Source organism: Emydura macquarii, unplaced genomic scaffold, assembly GCF_026122565.2.
Source record: "Emydura macquarii macquarii isolate MOO-44397 ecotype Brisbane River unplaced genomic scaffold, CSIRO-AGI_Emac_v2 contig_2473, whole genome shotgun sequence".
Lineage (NCBI taxonomy): Eukaryota > Metazoa > Chordata > Testudines > Chelidae > Emydura > Emydura macquarii.
This window is the reverse complement of record NW_027132610.1, coordinates 44,536,239-44,561,032: the sequence shown is the minus strand read 5'-3', so window position 1 is coordinate 44,561,032 and position 24,794 is coordinate 44,536,239. Positions and strand designations below refer to the sequence as shown.

Here is a 24,794-nt window from a genome sequence, read left to right as displayed (position 1 = left end):
CCCAGATAGCAGCAAGAGAGAGCAGAAAAGGACAACTCATGTTCCCACAGGCTTTGAGAGCTGCAAGTGCGGGTATTACAACTGTTGTGCATTTTAGATCATCCATATTTGCATATCTCGCAGCATGAAGAAACCCATTGTTTCTTATGTTACTTATGTTAGAGGCAAAAAATTCTCATTTTCTTGTTGTTTTTCTGTTCACACACTCCCTGCAAAAATAAAGTTCAATCAGTTACACTGAACTCTGTGATCCACATACCAGTTACTGATGTAATATTCGCCAAATTAAGAACAATGTAGAATGTATACGAGACATAAGTTGGTTCAGTTACGGTGGTTAAAATCAAAGCCACATTAAAATACATGTATCATTGCCCAAGAACTTCTCACAATGTACAAGTCCCTTCAGCTACAGAGATTGGTGAAATGAACAGTATTAAAGAATAGCTACATGTTTAAAAAATTAAGACTAAGATATTCAATGGATAAAAAATAAGCCTGATTCTAAAAATGAACAGTAAATTACATTTATTCAACATTTATTTCAATCAAAGAGCAATGGCCCTGACTGATTAGTGTAGCAATATATTCAGTAACAAGTGTTTAACAATCAGAAAAGTGCAATGGCAGTCAATTGCAGCAATCAAGCATGAGGCTTATTTACTGTGTAGCTTAAATAAATACCTTATTTTCAACTTTATTAGCATCCAGATAAGTAATTTTACCAATATCCTTGTAAAGAAGATGCTTTTGCCAGCTTGATTATTTATGTGATAAATCAGGTGTCCCTTTCAGGAAGAATGAATTCACCTCAAATTTGACTCCTATGTGGCTAAAAGTTCAACCTGGTGATGAGAATTACAGAACTTTAGTGTTTAATGCCTAGAGGTCACCATTAAAATCTTGACAACTGCCATTTGAAGGTTGGTTTACTGCAGTATTTGCAACGTTCCTTAGTATGTCGAATACAGAAATGATGTGAAAATGCCACACTGATTAGCAAGGTTTAAACAGTAATCATTAAGTGCCTATACCCCACGTTGAAATGCGTCTGTTTTTTCTAGACACATAAATGCACTTCAGTTGTGGCCTTGTTCAATAAAACCATTAGACGTAGGTGTGGCACTCTGTGTCTGAAAAAACACCCCAGAACTCCATATTCACCAGTGTCATGTCATTATAATATGTCATGCACAAGGTATGCCTTATTTGGTATTATTTTAAAAGTCTTGATTTGCTAAGCATTAATATCCTGTTGGATTGCATGTGCTATAATTGTGTGAGAAGTTATAAAGTATTTCTGTAAATGCTGCTAAAAGATGTTGTAAGGTAGGAAACACATATAAGCAGCTTTTCAGGTACAACAATGGAGTAGCCAGACGTGCTGATTGCCCATTAAAAAGAATCCATTCTCCAGACAGCCACCCCAAAAGACTTCGCAGAGGAAGCATGTACACAGTGGAACATTGCTTGACTAATGGGGGCGGCCTCCCACGTCACATGCAAAGGATCTTCAACAAGTTGGAAGAAGTTATAAAATGGGGGGTTGATATCATCATCATTGGGCTTCACTCCCCTACAGCTGAACACCTGAAAATCATCTGGAAGACAAAAGGACTTTGAAAAGGGGAGGGCAGTCCCAGCCAAGGAAGGCTGCCCAGTCTTCATTCAAGAAACTTCTTGTACCATCTCTCACTGTGAGACATTTCTAGATTCAAATCCTTTTAGGATTTATATTGTATTATGTTTTATTTTCTTTGGTAAATATTTCTAGTCTCTTTATGTTTGCATTATAATCACTTAAAATCTACTTTTCTGTAGTTAATAAACTTGTTTAATGTTAAGCTCAAGTGCAAAAGCTTGTGCATGTCTCTTTCACTTTGAGGGAAGGGCAGACTGGCCAATAAACTTCACTGGTCAGTCTTTTGACTAGGGCAAGATCGTACAATCCTGGGGTCTGGGATGGGGAGCTAGCTGGAGTGTCTCTATTGCTGGTTTATGAGTGACTGTGGAAAGCAATCATTGACCTAAACTGGGTGTGGTCCCTGCCTGTGGATGGCTGTGTAAGGGCAGTACTTGTCAGAGGTTTGTGGCTTGTCAATGTATCACTGTGTGGGAGGGAACCCAGGATGGTCAGACAGAGGGCTCAGTGATACTCCAGTTCCAGGTGGCACCCTGGGGTTGGGGGGGGGGGGATTCTGCATACCATCACAATGGGTTTAGCTTTAAACAGGCAGGCTTGGTTCTCCATTGCCCTGTGCCTTTTGTACTTATTTAGATCATGAAAAGGGACCAGTGAAAATTGGCTGTGAAACACTATTAAATGTGATTGAGAGCATTTTATGTGTACTTAATACTGGTTCAAATAACTACATACAGTAAAAGGCAACAGAGAATCAAGCTCATTGATTTCAGCGGGACTATTTATTTACTTAAAGTTAAGCACATGTTTAAATGCTGTGCTGGATTGGGGCCCAAGTACATTATGCTAATGTTTTGGGAGTATATTCTGTCATCACATTTTATGGTTGTAGGTCCACTTACAGAATGATGGTATGAGATAGCCCTTGAAAACCAAATGCTATATTTCTGTAATCATGTTTAAGCCACAGCATGTCATGTTGAGTCTCAATATTCCTATATTTATTCATTTTAAAATATATTTTATAATGTACCATATTCAGTTAACAAATAAAGTCTATTGCTAGACAACCTATTATAGAAAGTGTCTATTTAGTTAAAATAGAAATAGACTTTTTTTTTATGGTTCAAGTAATAAGATGCTTTTGAATTCAGGAATTTTAGATGTCTACTGCAATTGGCTTTAATTTGGACGTGTGATCAGGAAATTAAGGGCTATCATAAGCCCCACTAGTTTCTGTTCCAAGTACAAGGCACATTTATTTGACTTTGCCTTCTCTAACATACACACATAACAACAGGTATAATTACATTTACAAATAAAGACACACACTACCAAAACAAGACACTCCACTGCACCCACTTCTTTCTCTGGGAAAGAATGAGAGCAAACATGTGATAGGTGTAATCACATGGTTTAATTTACTCTGAAAGGTGCTCAGATATCACTACAGTGATGAAAGTAGTATAAAAACATATACAGAATAGTATAGACCAAGCCTATTCTAATATGTTATCATTTGAGTTTTGTAAATTAGAAATTTTAGCGCACATTCTAATTGAAGCACCTGTGCTTTTTTAGTATCAGAAATTGAAGCTTTCTGAACATATTTGAAATTTGATACAGTGTCTGATGAAAAGAATACTTCCCTTTAACAATGGATATAAAAGGTATCTGTTAACAAGAACCACTGGTTTTAAGTAATTTTTGTAGACGTATTAGGTTTTTTCATCCATTATTTCTTTAAAATTAGAAATGATACAGATCATTATCTAATATCAGAAGTAATATTAACCTATAATACAAGAGAAAAGAACAATTAAAACAGGCAAGTGTTGATGTTCAAATACACTTTTTCAGCATTTCTCTGCATTTTCTACTATGGTCCAACATACCTACCGGAGCTTCCCTTCATTTCCTTAAAGTTTCACAGTTTTGTGTCCAAGTGCTTTTGATCACATAAATGAGATCCAGACCTGTGTGCAGAAATGTCTTCAGTTATATTTTGATCTTTTGCTCTCTTTTTGTGTAGTGACACACGAACATAGTTTTCTCTAAGCTAATTTCTCTTTCCTGATTAAATCTGTTTCCTTCTTATGGCAAAAATAATATAATTTATAATGTATTTATAAAGAGTCTCTCTCTTCCCTTCCCCTCTCCCTTCCTGTGCTCCCATCTCCTTTCTTCTTTCCCCAAACTCAGTAATTTACAGTTCCTTTACTTTATTTTGCTTTATATGTGAAACTTATGAAATACATTACTAACAGGGATGATCACTTGATGATTACCTGTTCTATTCATTCCCTCTGAAACCCCTAGGATTAGCTACTGTTACAGAGCTGGATGGATCATTGGTCTGATCAACAGTCATAAGGCCGTTCTTATATGTTCTTAAGTCCCTACTTATGAGCCAAATTCTGCTGAGCCAGTTAAGATGCTGCCAAATGAGGACTAGCTGCCAGGAGCAGATGGACCAGTGATGGGATATACCAGCAAAATGGCTTCTAGAAAAAATTGAATGGAGTTAGTGATTCTTCAACATATTCAACTATATATCTTAAATACAATGCACCTATATATTGTATAGTGTATTCCATGACAAATGTATTCCTATATGCATCACAGAGTGAAACTACAGACATATAAGAAAGCCACAAAAATCTAATCTGGATCCAGTTTAAGATTTTCTGAGCCTTCAAAATTTGAATCTGGGATTATGGATTATGTTTTCCTAAAAAACTAAAATAAATACATTTTTAAAATACATCAGAAACAGGAAGCTAGCTAAACAACCAGTGGGACCACTGGACGACTGAGATACTAAAGGACAGTCAAGGAAGATAAGGCCATTTCAGAGAAACTACATTAATTATTTGCATCAGTATTCAAGGCTGAGAGAGATTCCCAAATGTGAGCCATTCTTTTTAGGTAACAAATCTGAGGAACTGTCCCAGATTGAGGTATAATTAGAGGAGGTTTTAGAACAAATTGCTAAATTAAACAGTAGTAAATTGCCAGGACTAGATGATATCCACCCAAAAGTTCTGAAGAAATTCAAATGTGAAATTGCAGAACTACTAACTGTGGTATGTACCTATAATTCAAATCAGCTTCTGTTCCAAATGATTGAAGGATAGTTTATGTGATGCCAATTATTTAAAAAGGCTCCAGGAGGTGATTCCAGGACAGTAAGCCTAACTTCAGTACCAGGCAAAATGGTTGAAATTATAGTAAGGAACAGAATTATCAGACACGTAGATGAACACAATTTGTTGGAGAAGAGTCAACATGGTTTTTTCAAAGGGAAATCATGCCTCACCAATCTACTAGAAATCTTTGAAGGTTTCAATAGGCACTGTGTACTTAGATTTTCAGAAAGCCTTTGACAAGCTCTCAAGCGAAGTGTAAGTGGTCATGAGATAATCAGAAAGTCCTCTCCTGGATTTGGTTAAAAGTTAGGAATAAGTGGTCAGTTTTCAGAATGGAGAAAAGTTAATAATAATATCCCCAAGGAGTCTGTACTGGGACCACTCCTGTTCGACATATTGCTAAATGATCTGGGGAAAGCGGTAAACAGCAAGGTGCCAACATTTATAGATGATACCTGTTGGAGGCCCAATTTGAGTTGCTTGACCACTGTCGTACAGGCCTAGCATAGCTTCAGTTGCTTGCTTGGCTATTCTGACCCCTGTAGCGTGACAATCTTCCAGTTGGCAGAGATGAATAGGACTACTGAGTAACCTAGCAGATGTCTCAGTTTCTGCCACGGCACATAAGACAAAATACACAACATGTATGCTTGCAGTTGCACATAGATAACAGTGATGGGAACAACAAGTTATCCTTGAACGTCTGGGGATACACTGTTTCATTGCCAAGAGGCATATTTTTACACTGCCCCTCCTATTACCAGAAGTTGTTTTGATGACCCCAGTTATGGTGAGAATGGAATGTAGTTAAGGGTGAAAACCCAATGTAGGTAATTAGTATATATGATAATGAGTAGAAAGGTAATTAGGTGAAAGCTGTTTATGGAAGGGTATGAGAAATCACTATTTAGACTTGACTCTGCGGGAGGTGCTGCCGGTTGGACCAGATGATCCACTGACTAAGCCTAGAGAGCTAAGCAGTTACTCAGAAGATTGTATACAGGAACAGCTGGATGAACCATTGGATAATATGTTACTTTAAAATATAAATATAAATGTATAAACTAATTTTTCATCCTTCACAAAGAAATGTTTATTCACCTTCATCAAATAGAAGCAACTTCATATAGTGCTACAATATCATCCATTATATTAAATGGGGCTCATGGATGGCACTTGACTCCTGGCTTTAGGGATGTTGGATGGGGGACACTGACACTCAGACCATGGCCCTGCCCTCGCTTTGCTCCTTATACTTGAGGCCTCACCCATGCTTCACCCCCACTCAGCCCTTTTCTCCAAGGGTCCCCTCTCTATTGCTCACACCTCTCATGAGTGGTGGGTTGGGGAATGGCCTCAGGGGAAGGGGCTTAGTGGGTGGTGGACTCTGAACCACCAAGCAGGAAGGGTGGGCACCCTTTGCTCTCTGGGGGTGCAGCCCATGCCCTGCCTGCATCAAGCACCCCAACGTTGCTGGAGGGCAGTAGCTGCAGCACCAGGGCCACTAACCCATGAGTACCAAGTCCTGCCCCGAGGGACATACCCAGAGGCCCTGCCTAAGCCTTCTGGGGTGCACATGATGCAGCTAGGGCAGGAAGAGTGGTGTCCTACCCGGCCCCAGTGTTCATGTTGGGGGTCGGGAGCTCCCAAGAAGCGTGAGTGGCAGGTAGGGGAGAGGGCTGAGAGAAGCAGGGCCTGAGATGGTGCAGGGATGCAGCATGGGTAGGGCAGAGAGGTGGAGTGAAAGCTTCCGGCACTAGCTGTTGGGAGAGACTTAATCTCCCCAAGGCTATTATACCCGGCATCTATGAGAGGGCTTGATTCTAAGCTTATTGAAGTTAACAGCAGAGATATCATTGGCTTGAAGAGTACCAGATTATGTTCGTGATTAAACTGGGAAAAATTCTCTGGAGAAATAGTTTAAAATACTGATTCAGCTCAATTAAAACTATTCACAAATTTATATTGAGTTTGCCAAGTAATTTAAACTGAATTGAAAAAGTTGAATCATTTCAGTAATATCAAAATGAAATATTTTATTTTCCCCACATACATTTTGGAAAAGTATTCAACAGCAGCTGAATGTCAACCACCCATCACTGGCCTTAGTACTCTCTTGGGATGTTGAAGACTCATGTTCAAGTCTACCTTCTATGGAGAAGGAACCATGTTCGAATCCTCTTACACTGCACAAAAGTATCAGAAGACCATTGGGTTAGGGGATATTAGATTTCCTCAGTCTTTCTTGAAACTGTTCCACTTTTTATTAAATAGTCAGTAAAGCAAGGATTTGAACTTTGGTTTCCTACATCTTACCTATTAGGATATTTCAGTCTCACTCTTTTTCCTTGGTCCAACGCCTATCCATTGTCATTCATAGGGCAATTCTCAGTCATTCATGAATGCCCTAGTCACTGGGCTGAATCTTGTAGACCATCACATCCTCGCAACATTTTCCCCCCTCGCCCCTGCTTTGTTTTTGTAAAAATGCTTGAAAAACTAAGGGGACTTTTTTTTTTACATTTTGGTTTGCTGAAAAATTTCAAAAAGTGTTGTGTTTAGTTTAACTCAACATGATTTCCCCCCCCCAATTTTTCAGACGTGCCAGTGAACCAAAAGATCTTTTATTTTCAAAGCTCTAGTCATGATTATATATATGTAAAAATAAATCTTTATTTTCATTTTACACATATGTTTGTGATTTAACAGAGTAATAAATGTAATAATAATTTATTAAAAAATAGGATTCAACTTTTTGTATGAAAAGCACATGTGAAAAATATTTTTGAGCTGCAGCCCCTTAGGGAACATTAAATCTGTCATTGATATCAAATCATGGCATTAAGATGGCATGCAAATACCAATACCTTTAAAAATATAGAAGCATGTTTATCTCAAATAATCAATAACTTTAGTATATTTCAATATAGAAAAATAAAAAATACCCACACACATAAAAAGTAGGAAAAGTCACAAACTTCTCATCTCAACTCTCTTCAAGGTGCCACACATTGTGGCAATATGTAACATTATCAAGATCTCCCAGTAGTCAGGTCAAGCTAACAGGAAAGTTTTATATATATATATTTATACACATACACACACACTTGCAAATGTGCTTCCTCTAAACACATAGGAGCCTAATCTTCTCCTGATGGACAGAGGTTTTGTAAATAACTGCAATTATTTGTGTGAAATTCCCCTTTAAAATACATAAGAATATTTTAATATGTTTTATTCCAGACAACATAAAGCATTTTGATGTGAAGATCATGAGAAAAACAAAGCAAGAGCTGTATTGTATTATATGAGGGATACTGTGTAGATGCCTTTGGCCCCAGACTTACAATCAGACTGTAGATATTGAATGTTCAAGTACCTTTGGAGAGATTTATTCAGCTAGGTGCTTGGAAGAAGTTAGGTGTTAAGGCATACTCAAGTTAAACTATGAAATCTACTAAGACAGCACATGTAAGTATCTGGTAGCTGCAGTTTCAGTAATAAATGTGATTGCACCTGTGGTGGTGGTCTGGAAACAAAGTACTCCAGTCCTTTGAGGTAACAGGTATGGCCACAAAAAGAGCTAGATCATCAATGTCTATGAGAAAATTTTAATCAGCTCTGGTTGGTTACTATTATAAACAGGTGTTTTTATGGATTACATAAAAGGTCAATTAAATACAAAAAAGTTAGTATAACAGTACACAAGATTATATCAAGAATATGAACAAGATAATATTCTATTGAAAATGTAAATAATTAATTGGAATAGAGATGGTGGAAAATTTTCATGGAACATTTATCTCAGAAAATGCTGATTCATTGAAATCAAAATGTTCCACAAGAATGTGTCAATTTTGACATTTTTGTTTAGAAAATGTAAAATGAGTCATTTTTATAGGGAACATTTTGAAGTAACTTTTCATTTTGAATTTTATTTTATAGTATTGGGTTTTTATTTAATATTTTCTTATTTTAGAAGGTTTTTTTATATATAAAAATAAAATGTTTCAGTTTATCTGAAACAAAAAATGTTTAATGTAAAATTTCAATATTCAATGTGTTGTTGCAACATGAAATGAAAAGAGATCAAAATTCAAAAAAATTCTGTGAAATGGAGATTTTAGTTGCTGATTAGCTCCACAATGGAGCAAATTAATGAAAAGATAATTTCCAAAACCACAAAGTACACTCCATTTGGAGAAAACAGAGAATGAAAAATTGTAATATAGTATAGTTTATACTTCTCTAAATCTGAATCCTTCCCACATTGTCAAACAGGGCACAAACAAGGCTCCTCTATACCAGTCTATCCTAGGCCGCTTTAGTATTAAGTTGCATAACTTTTCCCTCCCTGAGAAGTGTTTGACAGATGGATTCTTTTGGTTGACCCCTTTTGCATGTTCCTCCACCTGCCTAATAGCACACCTGCCATAGCAGATGCTCCATCTTAATATTTAACATATCTCAGATATTTTCATCTTCTTTTCTGGATAATTTCAGAGATGGGAAGTTAGTAAACTCTGACAAATCCCACCATTTGTTATAAATTTATTCCATTTAATACCTAGTATTTTTCAGAGGCATTTGCTTTCAAAGGCATTTAGACTTGTGTCTGTATCTTTGGTGGATTTTCAGCTTTCACACCCATATGTTAAGGTGGATGGGCTTCCTGATATGGAGGGGGTCAGAGGGTGGCACACAGAGGGAGTTAGGGAGGAAAGGCAGGGAAATGAAGGGATTCAAGGAGCTCCTGGGGCGTGAAATGAGCTCAACCTACAGAAGCAACAAAGTGCAATAAATAATAATAAGCCTGATTCTCCACTATCTTGCACCTTGTGCAGTTATTTATATTATAAAAATGCCAAGTGAGTACAAAGCATTTTAATGACAAACAATACCATTTTGATTTGGTAGCATTTTACCACTTTACACTAGTATAAATGATTATACAAGATGCCAGGCCGGGAGAATGAGTCCCTTTTTCTTCAAAGGCATCTGAAAAGATTTCATTTTTATATAAATAAAATTAATAAGTTATTTAAATCTTTCTCCAATGAACATAAACAGACTGGTTTGGAAGTCAAGTTTCAGTTCACATAGATTTGCATAATGTTGAGTAATGCAAGCCCATTAAAGTCTGACAGTTATGCTGCTAAAATCCCTTGCAACTATTAGAAAATATATCTGCCTCACTTAATTGTCTATAGTAATTGACCACATGCATTGACCCCAATAGATTTGTATGGATAGAACAGAATGAAATTGACACAGCAGGTACTAAAATGTCCATATTTTGAAATCGGATATCTGATGTACCATCTATACTCAAAGGCTGATAAAAGGAGTTTAAAAATAGTACAATTAAAAAGAGGGGTGAGGAAAACAAGTGGGATTCAAGAACCTCTTAATGCTAGCAGGCAAGGGACCACAGAAGGGGTGCATAGAGGTCATAGGTATCTCCTGATATGTACATTCTAATTAACTAAAGAAGGGTCATGTGAGCTCTCTAATAAAACCTTATCTCATACTGATTCTCAATCATTGTGAGATGTGTATATGTATTATATTTCCAGTATATGTACATCTAACTCCTGAAATATGTTCTTATCATTTGTACTAAGGTGTTAATCCCCAGCAGAGGTGAAAAACTGGTTTCCTGACAGACCAGAGGTGTTTATATATTTATTTGTTGAGACATAAATAGAGTATTGTCTCATTCACAATCACCTATGTGACCTAAATACAGTATTGTGAGATTTAACAGGAAAAGAAGAACAGCAGGAGGAAAAGAGCCTTCTCTGGGGATGTGTCACAGGGTACATCACTCACCATTGACCTGCTACCTTCTCCTGGTCACTCTGGGGATTAGCTCAGGGCCAATGCCTCCATCTGCAGTTTGCACGCCATCGCTCTGTCCCTGTTGTCTGCCCGCAGCCTGTCTTGCAGCCTCAGGAACCACAGTGTCCTCTTTGTGGCTTAGCTGTCCAGCCATGCCATCATCCGTGTATCCCCTTTCTGGGGGCGGGGAGTTAGTATCAGTCCAAATACTGCCACTTCCCCAGTGGGGGGACGGAGACCTGGGCTTGCCCACTACTCCAAGTCCCAGCCAGGGACCCTATAGATAGCAGTCTCTTGCTGTGACTCTTCATTTTCTCATCATGCTGCTACGTCTCCCTGGGACACTTCCCCAAGACCCCAGCACCATTTTCGTCCAGTCCTAGTACCTTCTTCTGCCCAGTCCCAGCAGACAGCCAAGAACTCCCTTTGCTCCCCTGGTCTATGCCAGCAGTTGCTCTGTCCAAGGTGCTACTGGTCTTTCAGCCTGCTAGAGACATAGTTCTCTCTCCTTGAGCTCCCACCAGCAACTGACCCTGCTCTGCCCTGCAGATCCTCTTGTCGGAGCCTGTCAGGCTTGGATTGGTAACTCTGTAACTCTTCTCTGATTGGATGTGCCTCATGCAGTTTCTCTGGGGTGCTTGTAGGATTCACTTCCACTGGTCCATACTCTTTCCTGTCCAGTGTGGGTCATACACTACATCACAGAGTACATGTGAAAGGTTTACTGGACTATAACTGGGGGGACAAGGAAATTACCCTGTTCTCCTGCACCTAGGAAGTAAACTGACAGCACGCTTGCATTCATGAAAACAGGATCTCAATCAACCTTGTTTGAATATGGTGTAAAAGGCTTTGGATGAGATAAGACTGGTCTAGACAGGAGTTTAGCTTCAGTTTAGTCTCTAGAAAGCATGTGTTGATTTTATTTTATATGTAAGCCTTCTGTTTCCATTATCCTTATTCATTGTCTCTTTAACCTGGATCTTGAAAATAAATTTATGATTATTTTCACTGTAAATATATCTTAGGGCTGTGGTATAGTACAAAGTGCTGATCCTGAGTTGAATCATTCAAGTTGGTGTGTACACTATTTTCTTGGGCACTGCAGACACGGTATTTTTGTGGGTGTTCAGTGGATAAGGGACATTACAGGGGAACTCTTAAAAGGGTCAGGGACTGGAGTGCACCTATTATTAACCTGCAAGGCAAACAGCTGGCATGTCCCATAGGAGATTGTTTGAGTGGCTAAGAGGCCTGGCAGGTCCTCAGGGGCTGAGTTACTTGGGTCTGGTGTTGCCTTTTAACTCCTTCAGGCCCATTGTGGGGTTTGTATAACCCATCATGGTATGCAATATGTAACATTGTATAATGGTTTGTTTGTACTATGTAACTCTAGAGGCTATAATACTGTATATGTTTTACATATTTTCATCCATATTTGTAATTAAAATTATTAATAAAGAATTTTCTGGAAAAAAGTGTTTTTTAAGATAGGTTTATTTAAAAAAAGGGTAACACAATGTGTGTTTAAAAAATGGCAATTTAAATATCTATAGTTCTCTAGTTTATTTATAAGTATTGTTTATTAAAGAAACACAATGCAGGCATGCAGTTAGTGCTATTTTTCATCTAAATTTGTTGTGTATTGATTTTCCATTACCTACCTCTATCTTTTTACCGTTCCGGTTTTACTGTTTACCAAGGATAACAAACTTGGGTCTGGGAAGAAATCGAATATGCAAATTAATCTGATCATATTAGCCCTGATCCCACAAAAACTGTACTTATGGGGCATAAAGTTAGACATGTGTAAAACTTTGCAGGATAAGAGCTGTACTGTTTAATTACTGTACTGCAAACTTTTGAAGACTGTAATAAATGAGGTACTTCCAGTTACTCCTGAGAGATACTTAAAGGCCAAAGATCACATTGGATGATATAAAGGTTAATTACCTGAGCAGTCTAGTGCTAAAGTTATCCTGCAGAAAACTGGCCAGTTTAATATGCTGCTAGAGAAATAACTAAAATATAACTACTATATAAGTATGCTAATAGGCTTGCCAAATTTGATTTTTTTTTATTTTGCAATATATAATATCTATGTTTATTTTTAAACTTTCTATAGAGTTTTATCCATTTATATTTTCACAATTGCGGAATGGGGCTCAGAAAATGATTATTTAATGATAGGTCCTGAGGTTCAAAACATTTGCAAGTTGCATGACCCAACTCTGACCTTTCAAAATATATTATAGGAAATACAGTGGTAGTAAGGGTCATTCCTTATACGTAAACTAGAGTTTTGATCTGCAAGTGTATTGTTGGTAGTTATTTGATGTTATTTACATATCTCTTCTCAGAGATTAGCAATATAGATAAACTGCTTTCCTTTCTGTCACTGTTCTATTGATTAAGAATTCAAAAGGAGCATATGAACATTTAGATGAAACTTTGAATGTAACAATACTATTGTTTGTATTTCTCTTTAAGTTTAAGTAGTAAATATCTGTGAATGGTTGTAAATGGCCAATTACCTTGTGCTAATGTAACTAGTTACTGGTGTGCACAGGACATGGGAGATGGTACTTCAGATTCCCATGTAATCATCTATTGATTGTTCAAGGAACATGCTGTCAAGAAAATATCGGTCAGCCTGCATGGATCTATAAAAGACTCTAGTGGACTCACCCCTTTTATCTCAAATCTGTTCAAGCTTGTCAGGGAAAGTTTGGATCTCAAGATTGGGATCCCAGCACCAGCCTGGAATCACTCTGCTAATTCTTATGGGAGAATTTCAACAAACTCTGCACATGAACTATTTAGTCTTCATTCCTCTGGATCAATTCATCTACAACTGAAGCTGTGAATCAAAGGACTGAGACCAATCCAGGTATTGGATGTACACCAGAGGGACTATATAAGCCTGCAAATGTCACAGTTCTAGTGGAAACCTGAAACATACAAATGATTGGATAGGTATGTGATGCTTTAATCATTTACCATTTCTCTTATAGTTTGTTTCTTTCCTTTTATAATAAACCTTTCGTTTTAGTTACTAAAGGATTGGCTGGCAGCATGGTATTTTGGGTAAGATCCAAACTTACATTGATCTGGTAATGTGGCTGACCCTTTGGGGTCAGGAGAAACTTTTTGGTAAAGAGCATAGAGTTTTAAATATCTCCTCTTTACTGGACCTTGTGGCTGATTATTGCATTTCAGTTTTTGGCTCTCAAAGAGGGCTGTGTATATTTTTGTGTTAGCTTCCTGATAACCAGTGTGGGGAATCAGAAGCATTGTCAGTGACTAGTTGGGAAGTCTGACTTCAGTGTCACCCACCAGTGTTGGGAGAATCTGCTCTCCCTTTGCAGCCTGCCCTGGCCTTGGCATTTTCAGGTGGTTTACTCTAGGCATGGACGGGTCACAATTGCAATGCTTATATTTAGAGGTTGTCTACTGCTATCAGTGAAGAACCAGGAACAATTAATAAAGACCGTCTCTCACAGTCTGTAAAAGTCACCTGGGGATGAGCTGCACTGAAAATTAACTCTGCTTATGATTCTTATAATTTTAAAAGCACTTTTACCCCTCCCCACCCCCAGTATCATCATATGCAAAACACTGATTCTCCTGTTAGTTCGAATGATGTAAATCCAGAATAACTCTATTGAGGTCAATGGATTTACTCCAGATACCTTCGCTATAGAGCTGTGCCTGTGTGTCTCGACCCCCTTAGCTTTAAGGGGTGCAGTTTAATGGCCAAAGTCAATGTGGATATTCCTTCTCTCTAGGTGGTATGGCCTAATGGCAAGAATCAATATATTGGCCCTGTTGTGAAGGATAGAAAGGCCTAGTGGCTGGAGTCAGTAGGATCATCCACTTCAGTGGGATAATGTGGCCTATTGGCATATTGGAATAGTGGGGCTCCGACTAGGGATGTGAGGCACCCAGGGTGTGGGGGGGCTCAGGTCCTCCCTGCTCCTCCAGGCCCCAGCCCAGGGCCCTGACCAGGAGAGATCCTCACAAGACACACTGACCGGTTCCCCAATTCTCACCCTGTATAACTGTTCAAGTCCTCTAGGCTACTATCTACGTTGTCTCCCATGGTGATGATCCACAGTTCTTGGGGGCCCACAGCCAGTGCCACTGCTGGTGGCTCAGTCCCTTCTCTGGGTTTGTCCGCTGGCCTGGCATCCATGTGGGGTTTGGAGTGCATTTGCTCTGTGGTCGGAGTCTGCAGCAGCTCTTGGGGGAGAGCTGACTGTCCACATCCTTGCTCTTCATCAGCCAACCATGACTGAGCTGTTTGGCTAGCTGGAGCATGGCCGGCAGGGTCGAAGGGGGTGTGTCCTCCTCAGCCCATAGGGTAGAGCTAACCCAAGTGTGCCCTGTCACACTGCTTACCCAACTACTCTTCCCTTTTACAGCTCTTCCCCATATATTGCACTTTCCAGCTTCTCCTCTTCCCTTTCACATATTCAACACTATAATTATCCCAGCTTCTAAATGATCAAGGAAACTTTGGACATGTGATGTGAGCTATTACCATCTTGGGAGATAAAGGGCGCAGGCAGGGACCAAGGAGATGATTTCCTTATCTATTTTGTGTAAATATGTAAATAAGGTAAATCCTGATTCTCATTTTCATAGCTGTGTAGGTTCATCTGACAATAAAACCAGTGAAGTTCTTCTGCATGGGTGGGATCAGATTTCCTAGGAGTTGTGAAGGGTTACTTGGTTCTATGGGGGCATCTTCCATGCAGAAGGCAGGGAGAATAATCAGGACTAGGCCAGGAAGGAGGATCTGCTGCTACACTGACCTATCTGATTGTCCCTAATGAGACAATACTGCTGGTCTGCCAGTAACAGGTATGGAGTTGTTCCCCAGCCACTCAGTGACCCCTGAGAAGAATTCCTCCCCACATTTTCCCACACTGAGCTACCAAGCTGACAGATCCATCCTTAAGCCATATGTTGCCTGAGAGAATTTCACTCCAAATTTTAGTTTTTGCATTTCACAAAGATGGAACAGCAGCAAAAGCAGCAACAATGATTACAGATATATAGATCCACAACATACTTCAGCAAAACACAGCTGTTTTCTGAATTTCCTGACACATTTTTTTCTGTGGTATGTTAACTCCCTCCTCAGACACAATGGACATGGTTCACCACTGTCTTGCATCTTTCACAATTCTAATTTGATACAATTACAGCTACTTTGCATAGGTGCAAGTGACTATCCAAGGTGTAGTCAAGCCCATTGACACCCTATTGTAAAAACTTGAGTTTGGTTGTCACTATATCATCCCCATCAACAAAGTGGCTTGGTGTCCATTCAGGCCTGGTCTACATGACAGAGATAGATCAACACAAGGCAGTCAACCTAACTATGTAAGTGTCTACACTAAAATCTCTCTCCAACTGATGTAACTGCCCTGCTATACTGACTTAATAACTCCACCTCCATGTGAGGCATAGAGTCAATGTTAATTTAGTTAAGTCAATGCAGTGTCATTGTAGACACTGAGTTGCTTCCATTGACTCTTACTGACTTTTGACTGTTACTGACTTTTGACTGTTACTGTTACTTACTGTCACACAGTTCCTGACACTGACAGTAGAATTGGTACAAGCACACTTGGTGAGGATGCGCCCCGCCGACCCAAGGAGAAAAACATACACACACAGAAATGATGTAATTACTGCAGCGGCCGCATGCCCACTTAAGTCGACTTAATTTTGTAGTCGAAAGATACCCTCAGAATTAACTAAAACTGGTCAAAAATTTTTTGATCAAGTGTTTTTCATTTCAAAATAGGGCTTTTCTTCAATTCATAATAAAACACTTCAGGAAAACAAAAACACTATTTGTTTGCTTTAAAACTGTGTGGAAATGTCTACTTTTTTCCAGTTTCTGTTCCCACTACAAAAAAGTGTGAAAAATTAAATAAAGACTACAAATACAGTTTAAATGTAGAGACAAAGTAACAGTTTTTCCTTTTCCAGTGGAAAAAAAATGAAAGGAAAAATGTTCCCTCCCCACACTTTGTCTGATATCTGTTCTCTTCCTCCAGCCTCCTTTTTCCTTTGAAAAGAAAGGGAGGGAAAAATTAAAGATAAAGTGGGATTTTTTACCACCAAAATAAAAACAAAAACATTCTTTTCATTTGAATTTTCTCATCAAAAAATGGTTTTGTACAAATCATTTTAAAGCAAATGAAGCCTTTTAATGTTTAAATGAAAAAGTAAAACCAGTTTCAACACACTGTAGAATTAATATGAAAAAAAAAAGTTAACTTTTTGCTTGTCTGGCATTATTCAGTTGGCCAGATTTACATTATCTCTCCAATTGCATTTTAAAGAGCTTTGCCTTTAAAACAGTAAGAATGACACAGACTACAAATCTATAAACCCCACTCAAATACCTGTTAATGACACTCAGCTGTATCTACAATAATAGCTGCTTATCCCTTCTGGTTCTCTGCCAAATACTTTATTGGGATAAAACTAGTAGTTCTTTACTTTTCCTATTAGACTGTGTTAACATTTCTTAGGTTTCTTCTTTAGAAATTGTCTGTTAGATTAAATATATGTAGAATTCTTAATTGTTACTTTAACATCCAAGGTTTTTTACAGAAAATTTTAATTAGAGCTAATTTCTGACAACAGAAAAGGGAGGGCTTGGGCAGTAGGTGTTCACTTTTTCTGCCATTGGTAGAAGCACAAGCAGATAAATGGATTCATATTTAGAATTTTAATCCTTTCTCAAAAATGATGAAATGACAGAGAGAAAAAAGGGAAGGCTTATGATAATACAGTGTTTCCTTTTAGCCATCAGATTCTGCTTTGTCTCTATAGTGCTCATGGTCAAGCTTCTCTCTCTTTTATGCATTATTAGCCATTAATTTCAGAGTTTTGAAGTAATCTCGCTGAGTTCTAGGAGATGCGTGTTTATACAACTCCCAAAAACTTCTATGGGCTGGCCATTCACACAAAGAAGTGAAGATTTCAGTCACTGACTATGGCAGCTTGACAAGTCTGCTGCTGACTGAGAGACTCCAACTGGCACCAATCTCCACAACCATGCTATTCCATGGCTTGGTTTCAGTAACTGAAGTCACAATCTTGCAATGTGTGATACAAAGATCACAAGACCTGAAACAGAAGACATTATTTCCTCCCCTTTCTGTTTTCTATTTTTATTTTACAGAAAGACTGTATTTTCTATTAAGGTGTGAATATGAGAATTGAATATTGTTTGTGTGCATACCATAAAAGAGTTCACCTTTGGAACAATGACAGTAGCACTTCCCTAACCCTAAATCTGCCATCATTCTGAGTATTAAAGGAAAAATGTTATTCAGAGATGGTATAGTGCAAACTGTAAGTATTGTTCAGTAAAACTACCTCTCTTCTGAAATAGTGTAGTGAACTTACATGCTGTGTAGGTGGGAGACTAAAGAGTAGACTATCCATCACCATAACTTCACTGAGATTTAAGGAGAAAGCATGGATTAGCATTGATGTTGTAATTTAAACCACTCTGATCTTTGTTTCCTTAAAATTAGCCAAACTAATTGTCTCTTAGTCAGTGTCTAAAAAGAAAATGGATAGTGATGTTCTTCATCAGCTAAATTGGTTTCACTGCTGTTCATGAGATCTTTGGTTGAGGGTTTTAGACTAGAGCAAGACAGCTACCTCCTTCAGTCTCCTAATACAAGATTAATAGAAAGTGATTGTTGGCTCTATTAGCCTCATAATGTGATTATCTGCAGCATTAATTTGATTCAATTTAATTTAAATTAAATTATTTTTATGATTTAAATATCTCTGTTAACTCATTGATTTATTGATTCAATTCCAATTGTGACTTTGATTTGACCATTATATTGTGTAATTCACAATTCATTTAGAAACTTATTGTAGTTCAAGCCATAATGATGTTTGTTTGAATTTACTCCTTGCTTGTCTACTCTTTTAAACAAATCTAAAAACCCCTGTATTAAAACTTTCAAATAGCAACTATGAGGAATAACATAAATTAGCGGAGTTACCCAACATCCCCTTGGCCATCTCTGCAAATTGAAACATTTATCCTTCAAACCTTGCACAGTGCTGAAAAAGGCAGTAGAAGTACAAGGATCCATCCTTGCACAGGGACAAGCCACACTGTTGTTGGTAAGCAAACACATTGCTCCAGGCAAGAACCACCACCAGGGAGAAGATAGTGGAATCACGACTCCATTCCTCATAACACCAGCTTGAAAAGTTGGCCCAGCACAACCAGAAGCATATTAAAGGGGACGGAGTTTGTACTCCAAAATGAAGTACTAGCATAAATGTTGTCTAAATCAAACAGAATTCCTTCAGGGTCTGCCAAAACAGCACAACTCCACCTCATCCTTCACACCCCCCATGAAATTTGGTTTAAAACTATAATTCATCTTTAAATACACTGTATATAAGACCCAGAATATCCTTGTTTTTGGGATTGAATTCAGATCAGTGCTGGTGCCTGGTCTGTAATCTTCCTTAGATGAGACAGCATGCGCTGTTTCAAGGTTGTTAGGTATCCTAACTGCCCTACCCAGAGGCTTAATCCTGAGCTGTATCATTGCATCTCAGAGGAGTGAGGAAGCTGGCTGATCTCATCAGCTGGGTGGCATAGAACAGCACTCTGATGATACCCAGCAGGCAGAGGGCATGTTGAACAGATGGACTATTGGGGGTCAAAGCCAGACAGATGAAATTTAAAATCACCTTAGGTGAGATCAAACCAGCTAGTCTGGTGGAAACATGGACAAATTACTTTGGATGAGTACAAAAGAATATTGCAAGCATGTAGGAACAAAACTGTAATGGAATGTTAAACTGTATCATACTGTTTAGCCATTAAGTGGCACTGTGTGTAAAATACCTTATTTAAACAAACCTCAGCCATACTTGACAAAGTATTAAAAGGATCTTATGATGAACAAATCCAGTGCGTATAAGCAAGCTCTGTAACCAGACCATGACTGGTACAGGAGTACATGACATGGGGTCAGGAGTAAATTAAGAACAGAAACAGAAGGAAAACAGCAGACAGAGGCTGCAGACAGAAGGAACAGCAACAAATGTTGCATGATCTCATCAACATGCCACTGTTCACTGCCCCAGAGAACGTTAGTTCTGAGAAACCTTTACAATGTACAGACTGAAACCAGTATTTTGCAGGACTTTGAATTGCAAACAAATTCCACAAGAACTGGCGATACATAGGTATCTTCTTTAATTTATGCTATGGGTGCAAATAGAGCATATTTTTAAATCTTTTGACTTTACAAAGACAGTCTCAAAGCTAACCACGAAAAGGTTCTGGCTATGTTTGAGTCACACTTTATTACTCAAAGAAATGTGATCTATGAAATAGAATGTTTTCACCAGAGAATTCAAGAACCATGGGAAAATGTTGCATGTTTTATAAGAGCTCTGCCTATATTGGCTGAAAACTTATTTTTGGAAATGCAAGATAAGAAAATATCAGAGACAAGCTTTTTATTGAGTTAACAGATTAAAGCTTTTCATAACAGCTATAGTTGAAGAAAGATTTTACCCTAGCCACAGCTATGCAGATAGCAGAGCAGTCAGAATTAGTCAAACAACAGAACAAAAGGCAGGAGCAACTTGAAAAACCTGAAACTAGCTTAGAAGATATAAACAGATACTTGAGTGTTAAAAGTCATTATCAAAAAACCCCTGAGACAAGGAGAGAGAACTCCCAGGCTAAGAGGGACAAATTCCAGCCTACATGTATAAGTTATTGAAAATGTCATATCCCAAGAGATGATGCATACCCAGCCAAAGGCACATTGTGCAATAATGACAAAAAATATGGACATTTCACAGTTATTTGCCACAGCAAAGCAGTTAGTGACTTGATTCATATTAGACAATCAAAATCCATTGTTTCTTGTGATGACATAGAACCTGCCTGGGGAGTGAAACTGATATTCATGGCAAGACTATTGATTTTAAAATTGACGTAGGAGGTGATGCCACAGCCATCTCAGATGGGACTTACAATCACCTTCAACCCCCCCTATAATTGCCTGGCACAGCTCTAACTAGCTCTGGAAGTATTCTGAACTGCATAAGCCAGTTCATCACAGGGAAGAAAAAAAACTTACAAAGACATGCATTCAGAGTTCATGTGATAAAAGGATCAAAGACCAACAACCTTCTCAGCTGTAGCATGGCAGCCATGATGGGCCTAGTGACAAGAGTAGAAGAATTTGATGTAGATTTTATTGATATTGGACTTTTGAAAGGAGATCAAATCGTACAAATTTGAAAGTACACATCGACTTAAGAGACAATGCTGAACCATACAGTGTACAAACACCTCTACCTGACAGACCTTGGAAGAGATTAGGTGCAGATTTATGCAGATTCAGAGGACATCATTACCTGGTTATAGTGAACTATTTTTCTAGGTATATAGACAATGTACTTGAAAAACATGACATGTTGTTAAGAAATTGAAGTGCACTTTTGCTCACTTAGGTATTCCAGAGAAACTGGTAATGGATAACAGACAACAACTGAGTACATCAGGATTTAAATCATTCCAAATGAAATATGATTTTGATCATATTATTAGCAACCCACAATATCCCAAGTGAATGGAGAGACTGAGAGAGCAGTACAGACTGTCAAGAAAATCCTACATCATGAAGTTCCATTCTTTGCTCTTCTGAGTTATAGATAGACACCAAGAACAACTACTGGATGTAGTCAGCACAACTCCTATTCAGAAGACCACTCAGAATTGCTGTTCCAACTTTGGAAAAGAATCCATCTGCAAAGTGATCACACATGAAGAGAATAGCCAAATCAGATAAAAAGACTAAAAGAGCTTATGAACATTTTTACAACAGACATCACTCAGTTAGAGAACTACCAGGTCTAGAACCTGATGACCACACTCATGTCTAATTGGATAAAGAAAAAGGAATGGCAACTCCAAATGTCATGAAGAAAAATAGCTTAGTGCCCAGATCATATGCAGTTGAGACAGACGGTGTAGAGTTCAACCGAAGCTGTTGATATGTAGTTTGTTCCTCAGAAAGAACAATCAACAAAGCAAACTCTACAAATGACAGGTGCAGAACAAGACAATGACTCAAGGATTCCAAACTGACCACAGCCAGTCATTGCAACTAATTGAGAGCTAGATTACCAAGTTATTATGCATTCAGATTGAATAATTAGAAAACCAGTATGAGTGAGATCTTAACAGACTGATACATACTTAACTCCAAAGAGAGTGTGATGGTGTAAATATTGTAAATGGCAGGAATGTAGAACTTAAAGGGTGAGTTGTAATGGAATGCTAAACTGTATTATGATGTTCAACCTCGAGGTAGCATGTGTGTAAAATACCTCATTTAATATGAGGTTGTAGTGGGACACATTGAATATGAGTAAGTGTGATTCAGTTGTGAGGGGAAAAAACTAATATTCTGGTGTGCATTAACAGGAGTGTTGTATATAAGACATGAGAAGTAATTGTTCTAATCTACTTGACACTGGTGAGGCCTTAGCTGGAGTACTGTGTCCTGTTCGAGGTGCACACTTCAGGAAAGATTTGGACAAATTGGAGAAAAGACAGAGGAGAATAACAAAAATGATCAAAGTTTTAGAAAAAGCTGACCTATGAGGAAAGGTTGAAAAAACTGGACATATTTAGTCTTGAGAAAAGAAGACTGTGGGTGGGGAGACATGATAACGGTCTTCAGATATGTTAACAGCTGTTATAAAGAGGACTGTGATCAATTGTTCTCCATGACTACTGAAGGTAGGACAAGAAGCAATCAGTTTAATCTGCAGGAAGGAAGATTTAGATTAGATGTTATGGAAAACTTTCTAACTATAAGGATAGTTAAATACTGGAATAGGTTATCCTATTAGGTAGAGCTTTGGAATCCCCATCACTGGAGATTTTTAAGAATATGTAAAGATCCACCTGTCAGGGATAGCCTAGATATACTTTATCCAGTGCCTCAGCATGTAGTGTGGACTAAATGACTTCTCAAGGTCCCTGGTAGCTCTACATTTCTATGATTCTATGGAACACCTCCTTTCCTGACTGACAAACCCACTTCCTGCCTGCAGCATGCCACATATAACTCAACGGAGGAAGGGACTGTTGTAAAGGGGACTCAAAAAGGATTGAGGATCTGCGGTTAAATCTGAGATTCCACTGTATATTTATGCTGTATTGGCTTATACCCATTTGTGCTTTGCAAACACATTTTGCACTTAAGTACTTTAGTGGCAAGGATCCTTTTCACTTCTTTAGCACAGTCCACCTGCTCTGTCACACCATGTATGCAGCAGTATTTTAGAAATAAATAAAAAAGAGTTCAAATTAATAAAAAGTCAAACTTCCAATTAAATCTGGAAAGGCCAGTCTTAGTTTTCCAACTCTGGAAACTAAAACTGCTGGGTTTAATTTGCACCCCCTTTGTGAACTGAACCTTGCAGAGGTCACACATACCCATATAAAATTTGAGGTTAATAACAACATCTAAGGCAAAACACTCAACAACTGAGTGAAAATTGAACATAAAGAGCAGAAAAGAAAGAAAAATGTAGTACAGCATTAGTAAAAAGTGTTTGCTGGAGAAATAGAAATAACAAGAAGTGCAGCAAAAAGTATGCATACAGGGTGTCTGAGTGTGCACTTCCACAGAGAATACTCATTTACAACTCATCCACACACAGTCAAAAGATCTTTTCAAACCATTGATGCAAACAAAATACTGGAAGGAATATTTATGGAAAAGCAAACAAAAAAAGGTATAAACATAGACATAAAAATAATCAGATTTAGCAAACGTTCACAAACTACGGTTGTGCTCTTTGCCCAGCTCCTGCAGAACATGTGGATTCTGAATAGGTTCTAACATATTTCACACACATTATTCTTCCAGATCTTACATCAGAGAATGTTGCATTAACTTTCATCTATATGTGTGGCTAGTGCTTTAGTTACATGTGCCACATTCACTTGTAGGGCCTGATTCACAACTCAGTTACTTCGGGGTAGTGCTTTGGGCACTGGATGCATTTTAAAATGTAGCCCAGTGCCCAATTTCAGAGTCATACTTTCATAGTATTTGGAAGATTTTCCCCATCCATAAAGAGCATTTGATATTCCTCAAACAAATAGATTAAGTTCTTTGGAGCTCCTCCAGATTTCTACTAGGCCTTTTAGTAGGTATATTTTGTATGTACCCCTTTGTGTGGATATAATATCTTGTTGAATCTCAGTTATTGCTGTATAGCTTTGTGATTCATTCCTCTGGCAATAATCCTTGGTTGTTTCTCCATGCAACATTTTGAACGCGTGTAATTGTATCTTTGTGTTGAATAGTATTCACCATTATTTAAGCTCCTTTGAGTAAAATCATTTTGTTTTTAAAGCCTAAGGATAGTTTCCCTTCTGGTTACATATGTTCTTTGGTCTACTCTACTCTAGACTATCCTATCCTATGTGCACTTCCCTTTTCTGAGGTTAAATTATTAATAAGCATTAAACTCAAGTAGGACATATTTCACTGGTGAAATCAGGCAGCTTATATAAAAATAAGGATCATTTTGAGAGCTTCATTCAAAATAATTAACCTCAGTCAGTGGCTTGACCATGCTGCTTCTGTTTATATCAATGGCAAAAAATCCATCTGATGTCAATATTGCAGTCTGAGGACTGGAAACCGATTTTTTAAAATGTAAATATTATAAACCACAAACATTAATCAACAGATTAAATACAATTTAGGACAGACTTTCATGTTTATGCTGCCACTCTGAGATGTCTTACATCAACAGTACTTACTTACTTGAGTGTATTGGGGATTTATATTCATTTCATAGCTGTCTCTCATTCTATGACCATATATTTTTATGGGTCTTGATATGAGCATTATTTTGAGTAGTGCTAAGTTTATTTGCCCGGGTGGTTTATCCCTTCAAGTTAAATTATTGCAAATAAAAGCAGACAAAAAATGCTATATGGCTGAAATAATACATTTTATAATGCTTCATTTTTATTGCAGAACAAAAGTGCAGAAGAATCTCACTCTATAGATTCAAGTTCCCACACAATCTGACTCTTT

General features: G+C 38.0%; 1 long non-coding RNA gene across 1 annotated transcript in view; it reads right to left on the bottom strand.

Annotated features, from left to right (window-relative positions):
* Positions 1-828: 828 nt before the first annotated feature.
* Positions 829-24,794, bottom strand: part of LOC137163141 (uncharacterized) — a 72,463-nt gene continuing 48,497 nt past the window's right edge. Inside the window, exons 2-3 of the long non-coding RNA XR_010922638.1 lie at positions 3,542-3,618; positions 829-845 (exon numbers count right to left, since the gene is read on the bottom strand). This is a non-coding gene — a long non-coding RNA (uncharacterized lncRNA). The remainder of the gene's footprint in view (positions 846-3,541; positions 3,619-24,794) is intronic.